The sequence below is a fragment of the Salmo salar genome, chromosome ssa20, assembly GCF_905237065.1.
Source record: "Salmo salar chromosome ssa20, Ssal_v3.1, whole genome shotgun sequence".
NCBI classification, from domain to species: Eukaryota; Metazoa; Chordata; class Actinopteri; order Salmoniformes; family Salmonidae; genus Salmo; species Salmo salar.
The window spans coordinates 570,663-578,437 of NC_059461.1; positions in this window are offsets into that span (position 1 = coordinate 570,663).

Consider the following 7,775-nt stretch of genomic DNA (forward strand, 5'->3'; position numbering starts at 1 on the left):
TATTTTTACATTGTAGAATAATAGTGAAGACATCAAAACTATGAAATAACACATATGGAATATTTTCCACCTCAGGAGACTTAAAAGATTTGGCATGTGTCCCCAGATCCTCAAAGATTGTATTTTAATTTAACCTTTATTCAACTAGGCAAGTCAGTTAAGAACAAATTCTTATTTACAATGACGGCCTACCAGAAGGCAAAAGGCCTCCTGCGGGGACGGGGGCTGGGATTAAACATTTTATAAAAAAATAGGACAAAACACACATCCACGACAAGAGAGACAACACAACACTACATAAAGAGAGACCTAAGACAACAACATAGCATGGCAGCATGGTAGCAACACAACATGACAACAACATGGTAGCAACACAACATGACAACAACATGGTAGCAACACAACACGGTACAAACATTATTGGGCACAGACAACAGCACAAGGGAAAATAGGTAGAGACAACAATACATCACGCCAAAGCAGCCACAACTGTCAGTAAGAGTGTCCGTGATTGATTGATTGACTGAATGAAGAGATGGAGATAAACCGATACAGTTTGAGTGTTTGAATGAAGGGATGGAGATAAAACTGTCCAGTTTGAGTGTTTGTTGCAGCTCGTTCTCACGCTAGCTGCAGCGAACTGAAAAGAGCGACCCTTGTGTGTGCTTTGGGGACCTTTAATAGAATGTGACTGGCAGAACGGGTGTTGTAGTGTGGAGGATAAGGGCAGCAGTAGATATCTCAGATAGGGGGGAGTGAGGCCTAATAAGCATCAACCAGTGGGTCTTGCGACGGGTATCCAGAGATGACCAGTTTACAGAGGAGTATAGAGTGCAGTGATGTGTCCTATAAGGAGCATTCGTGGCAAATCTGATGGCCGAATGGTAAGGAAACATCTAGCCGCTAAGAGAGCACCCTTACCTGCCGATCTATAAATTATGGGTAATCTGAATCAGAGTTAGTTTGGCAGCTGGGGTGAAACAGGAGCGATTATAATAGAATAAACCAAGTCTAGATTTAACTTTAGCCTGCAGTTTTGATATGTGCTGAGAGAAGGACAGTGTACCGTCTAGTCATACCCCCAAGTACTTGTATGAGGCTCTAAACCCTCAGAGGTAGTAATCACACCTGTGGGGAGAGGGGCATTCTTCTTACCAAACCACATGACCTTTGTTTTGGATGTGTTCAGAACAGGGTTAAGGGTAGAGAAAGCTTGTTGGACACTAAGAAAGAGCTTTGTTGTAGAGCATTTAACACAAAATCTGGGGAGTGGCCAGCTGAGTATAAGACTCCATCATCTGTATATTCTGTAAATGGATGAGAGAGCTTCCTACTGCCTGAGCTGTGTTTATGTAAATTGGGAAGAGTGTGGGGCCTAGGATTGAGCCTTGGGGTACTCCCCTTGGTGACAGGCAGTGGCTGAAACAACAGATTTTCTGACTTTATACACTGCACTCTTTGAGAGAGGTAGTTAGCAAACCAGGCCAAAGACCCCTCAGAGACACCAATACTCCTTAGCGGCCCACAAGAATGGAAGGGTCTACCGTATCAAAAGCTTTGACCAAGTCAATAAAAATAGCAACACAACATTGCTTAGAATCAAGGGCAATGGTGACATCATTGAGGACCTTTAAGGTTGCAGTGACACATCCATAACCTGAGCGGAAACCAGATTGCATACCAGAGAGATTGTTTTCCAACACTTTTTGATAAACAGGGCAAAATAGAAATAGGCCTATAACAGTTAGACTGATCGCCTATAGCAGTTAGTTCTACAGCTGCACCATCGAGAGCATCCTGACCAGTTGCATCACCGCCTGGTATGGCAACTGCTCGACATCTGACCGTAAGGCGCTACAGAGGGTAGTGCGCAGCCCAGTACGTCACTGGGGACAAGCTTCCTGCCATCCAGGTGTCAGAGGAAAGCCCATAAAATTGTCAGAGACTCCAGTCACCCAGGTCATAGACTGTTCTCTCTGCTACCGCACGGCAAGCCCGTACCGAAAGGCCAAGTCTAGGTCCAAAGGCTCCTTAACAGCTTCTACCTCCAAGCCATAAGACTGATGAACAATTAATCAAATGGCCACTGGACTATTACTTTTACCCCCCCCTCATTTGTTTTGTACACTGCTGCTATTCACTGTTTATTATCTATGCATAGTCACTTCACCCCTACCTACATGTACAAATCTACCTCTAACCTGTACCCCGACACTGACTCAGTACTGGTACCCCCTGTATATAGCCTCCACATTGACTCGGTACTGGTACCCCCTGTATATAGCCTCCACATTGACTCTGTACTGGTACCCCCTGTATATAGCCTCCACACTGACTCGTACTGGTACCCCTGTATATAGTCTCATTACTAACCTGTACCCCCTGTATATAGCCTCATTACTAACCTGTACCCCTGTATATAGCCTCATTACTAACCTGTACCCCTGTATATAGTCTCATTACTAACCTGTACCCCCTGTATATAGTCTCATTACTAACCTGTACCCCTGTATATAGCCTCATTACTAACCTGTACCCCCTGTATATAGCCTCATTACTAACCTGTACCCCCTGTATAGTCTCATTACTAACCTGTACCCCTGTATATAGCCTCATTACTAACCTGTACCCCCTGTATATAGCCTCATTACTAACCTGTACCCCTGTATATAGTCTCATTACTAACCGGTACCCCTGTATATAGTGTCATTACTAACCTGTACCCCCTGTATATAGTCTCATTACTAACCTGTACCCCTGTATATAGCCTCATTACTAACCGGTACCCTGTATATAGCCTCATTACTAACCTGTACCCCCTGTATATAGTCTCATTACTAACCTGTACCCCCTGTATATAGCCTCATTACTAACCTGTACCCCTGTATATAGTCTCATTACTAACCTACCCCTGTATATAGCCTCATTACTAACCTGTACCCCCCTATATATACCCTCCATTACTAACATGTACCCCTGTTATAGTCTCATTACTAACCTGTACCCCTGTATATAGCCTCATTACTAACCTGTACCCCCTGTATATAGCCTCATTACTAACCGGTACCCCTGTATAGCCTCATTACTAACCTGTACCCCCTGTATATAGTCTCATTACTAACCTGTACCCCTGTATATAGTCTCATTACTAACCTGTACCCCTGTATATAGCCTCATTACTAACCTGTACCCCCCTATATATAGCCTCATTACTAACATGTACCCCTGTATATAGTCTCATTACTAACCTGTACCCCTGTATATAGCCTCATTACTAACCTGTACCCCTGTATATAGTCTCATTGCTAACCTGTACCCCTGTATATAGTCTCATTACTAACCTGTACCCCTGTATAGTCTCATTACTAACCTGTACCCCTGTATATAGCCTCCACACTGACTCCTGGTACCCCCTGTATATAGCCTCCACATTGACCCAGTACTGGTACCCCCCTGTATATAGCCTCCACATTGACCTCGGTACTGGTACCCCCTGTATATAGCCTCCACATTGACTCGGTACTGGTACCCCCTGTATATAGCCTCCACATTGACTCGGGTACTGGTACCCCCTGTATATAGCCTCCACATTGACTCAGTACCGGTACCCCCTGTATATACCCTCCACATTGACTCGGTACTGGTACCCCCTGTATATAGCCTCCACATTGACTCGGTACCGGTACCCCCTGTATATAGCCTCCACATTGACTCGGTACTGGTACCCCCTGTATATAGCCTCCACATTGACTCGGGTACTGGTACCCCCTGTATATAGCCTCCACATTGACTCGGGTACTGGTACCCCCTGTATATAGCCTCCACACTGACTCGGTACTGGTACCCCCTGTATATAGCCTCCACATTGACTCTGTACCGTAACACCCTGTATATAGCCTCCACATTGACTCGGTGCTGGTACCCCCTGTATATAGCCTCCACATTGACTCTGTACCGTAACACCCTGTATATAGCCTCCACATTGACTCGGTACTGGTACCCCCTGTATATAGCCTCCACATTGACTCGGTACTGGTACCCCCTGTATATAGCCTCCACATTGACTCGGTACTGGTACCCCCTGTATATAGCCTCCACATTGACTCGGTACTGGTACGCCCTGTATATAGCCTCCACATTGACTCGGTACTGGTACCCCCTGTATATAGCCTCCACATTGACTCGGTACTGGTACCCCCCTGTATATAGCTCCACATTGACTCTGTACTGGTACCCCCTGTATATAGCCTCCACACTGACTCGGTACTGGTACCCCCTGTATATAGCCTCCACATTGACTCGGTACTGGTACCCCCTGTATATAGCCTCCACATTGACTCGGTACTGGTACCCCTGTATATAGCCTCCACATTGACTCGGTACTGGTACCCCCCTGTATATAGCCTCCACATTGACTCGGTACTGGTACCCCCTGTATATAGCCTCCACATTGACTCGGTACTGAGTACCCCCTGTATATAGCCTCCACATTGACTCGGTACTGGTCCCCCTGTATATAGCCTCCACATTGACTCGGTACTGGTACCCCCTGTATATAGCAGGGGTGGGGTTTCATCTTTAATGGACATCTTTTTTTTTCTTCCTCAGGATCTGAAGACAGCCATGTTGAAGATCTGCCACTTCCTGGAGAGAGACCTGAACGAAGAAGACGTCAACAAGATAGTGAAGAAGAAAAAAGAGACATGTTCTAAAACATGAAACACAACCTCAATGTCAACTATGAGTTCATACCAGAGGACATGCTCAAAAAAAGATGAGATGCTTCATGACTATGGGCCAGAGATTAGGGGGAAAAAAATACTGATTATAAATAAACTGCATATAAACCATTTATAATGCTCTTACTCTGACTAATGACCTGTCGGTTGTGCAGTGATGGGTCAAATTTGGGGACTGGAAGAACATGTTCACAGTGGCCCAGAGTGGGGGGTTTGACCAGGTCTATGAAGAGCGGATGAAGGACGTGACTCTGAAGTTCATCTGGGACATGGATCAACAGCCGAAAGTGATGGAACTCCCCTGGCTTCCTCCTCCTTCTCACCTTTCAGTTCCAACAGCCCTGTGATGGGATCCTCAGCTCCCTGGCTTCCTCCTCCTCCTCCTCACCTTTCAGTTCTAACAGCCCTGTGATGGGATCCTCAGCTCCCTGGCTTCCTCCTCCTCCTCACCTTTCAGTTCCAACAGCCCTGTGATGGGATCCTCAGCTCCCTGGCTTCCTCCTCCTCCTCACCTTTCAGTTCCAACAGCCCTGTGATGGGATCCTCAGCTCCCTGGCTTCCTCCTCCTTCTCACCTTTCAGTTCCAACAGCCCTGTGATGGGATCCTCAGCTCCCTGGCTTCCTCCTCCTCCCTTCTCACCTTTCAGTTCCAACAGCCCTGTGATGGGATCCTCAGCTCCCTGGCTTCCTCCTCCTCCTCACCTTTCAGTTCTAACAGCCCTGTGATGGGAGCCTCAGCTCCCTGGCTTCCTCCTCTCCTCACCTTTCAGTTCTAACAGCCCTGTGATGGGATCCTCAGCTCCCTGGCTTCCTCCTCCTCCTCACCTTTCAGTTCTAACAGCCCTGTGATGGGATCCTCAGCTCCCTGGCTTCCTCCTCCTCCTTCTCACCTTTCAGTTCTAACAGCCCTGTGATGGGATCCTCAGCTCCCTGGCTTCCTCCTCCTTCTCACCTTTCAGTTCCAACAGCCCTGTGATGGGATCCTCAGCTCCCTGGCTTCCTCCTCCTCCTCCTTCTCACCTTTCAGTTCTAACAGCACTGTGATGGGATCCTCAGCTCCCTGGCTTCCTCCTCCTCCTCCTTCTCACCTTTCAGTTCCAACAGCCCTGTGATGGGATCCTCAGCTCCTGGGCTTCCTCCTCCTCCTCCTTCTCACCTTTCAGTTCTAACAGCCCTGTGATGGGATCCTCAGCTCCCTGGCTTCCTCCTCCTCCTCCTTCTCACCTTTCAGTTCTAACAGCCCCTGTGATGGGATCCTCAGCTCCCTGGCTTCCTCCTCCTCCTCCTTCTCACCTTTCAGTTCTAACAGCCCTGTGATGGGATCCTCAGCTCCCTGGCTTCCTCCTCCTCCTCCTTCTCACCTTTCAGTTCTAACAGCCCTGTGATGGGATCCTCAGCTCCCTGGCTTCCCCTCCTCCCTCCTCACCTTTCAGTTCCAACAGCCCTGTGATGGGATCCTCAGCTCCCTGGCTTCCTCCTCCTTCTCACCTTTCAGTTCCAACAGCCCTGTGATGGGATCCTCAGCTCCCTGGCTTCCTCCTCCCCTCCTTCTCACCTTTCAGTTCCAACAGCCCTGTGATGGGATCCTCAGCTCCCTGGCTTCCTCCTCCTCCTCACCTTTCAGTTCTAACAGCCCTGTGATGGGAGCCTCAGCTCCCTGGCTTTCCCTCCTCCTCCTCACCTTTCAGTTCTAACAGCCCTGTGATGGGATCCTCAGCTCCCTGGCTTCCTCCTCCTCCTCACCTTTCAGTTCTAACAGCCCTGTGATGGGATCCTCAGCTCCCTGGCTTCCTCCTCCTCCTTCTCACCTTTCAGTTCTAACAGCCCTGTGATGGGATCCTCAGCTCCCCTGGCTTCCTCCTCCTTCTCACCTTTCAGTTCCAACAGCCCTGTGATGGGATCCTCAGCTCCCTGGCTTCCTCCTCCTCCTCCTTCTCACCTTTCAGTTCTAACAGCACTGTGATGGGATCCTCAGCTCCTGGCTTCCTCCTCCTCCTCCTTCTCACCTTTCAGTTCCAACAGCCCTGTGATGGGATCCCTCAGCTCCTGGGCTTCCTCCTCCTCCTCCTTCTCACCTTTCAGTTCTAACAGCCCCTGTGATGGGGATCCTCAGCTCCCCTGGCTTCCTCCTCCTCCTCCTTCTCACCTTTCAGTTCTAACAGCCCTGTGATGGGATCCTCAGCTCCCCTGGCTTCCTCCTCCTCCTCCTTCTCACCTTTCAGTTCTAACAGCCCTGTGATGGGATCCTCAGCTCCCTGGCTTCTCTCCTCCTCCTCCTTCTCACCTTTCAGTTCTAACAGCCCTGTGATGGGAGCCTGAGCTCCCTGGCTTCCTCCTCCTCCTTCTCACCTTTCAGTTCCAACAGCCCTGTGATGGGAGCCTCAGCTCCCTGGCTTCCTCCTCCTCCTCACCTTTCAGTTCTAACAGCCCTGTGATGGAGCCTCAGCTCCCTGGCTTCCTCCTCCTCCTCACCTTTCAGTTCTAACAGCCCTGTGATGGGATCCTCAGCTCCCTGGCTTCCTCCTCCTTCTCACCTTTCAGTTCTAACAGCCCTGTGATGGGATCCTCAGCTCCCTGGCTTCCTCCTCCTCCTCACCTTTCAGTTCTAACAGCCCTGTGAGGGGGAGCCTGAGCTCCCTGGCTTCCTTCCAGACTTGGAAGGATGGCAATGCAAGACTACAGTGATGGAAGGGAGGAGACTGCAGCTCTGCCACCACAAACTATACAGTGGCCATCAGCCATGGACATTAATGTAAATGATCTGTTTAATATACCAAAACTTGATATCCATTACAGATAGATAGCACTTTATCATTATTAATAAAGTATTGTATCATGTTTTCTCTATGTTCTTTCCAATGAACTTGAAGAGGAAATAAAAGAAACAAGACTGTCAGTCTAAATTCTTTATTTGAATGAATGATTTATATTTGAGGAATATTGTACGTGAGCGTAAAGGGAGAATTCTCACTGATTGCACAGCCCGGAACCAAAGTGACGGGGGGAAATGGAGCTCGCCCGGACACATTGACAGAA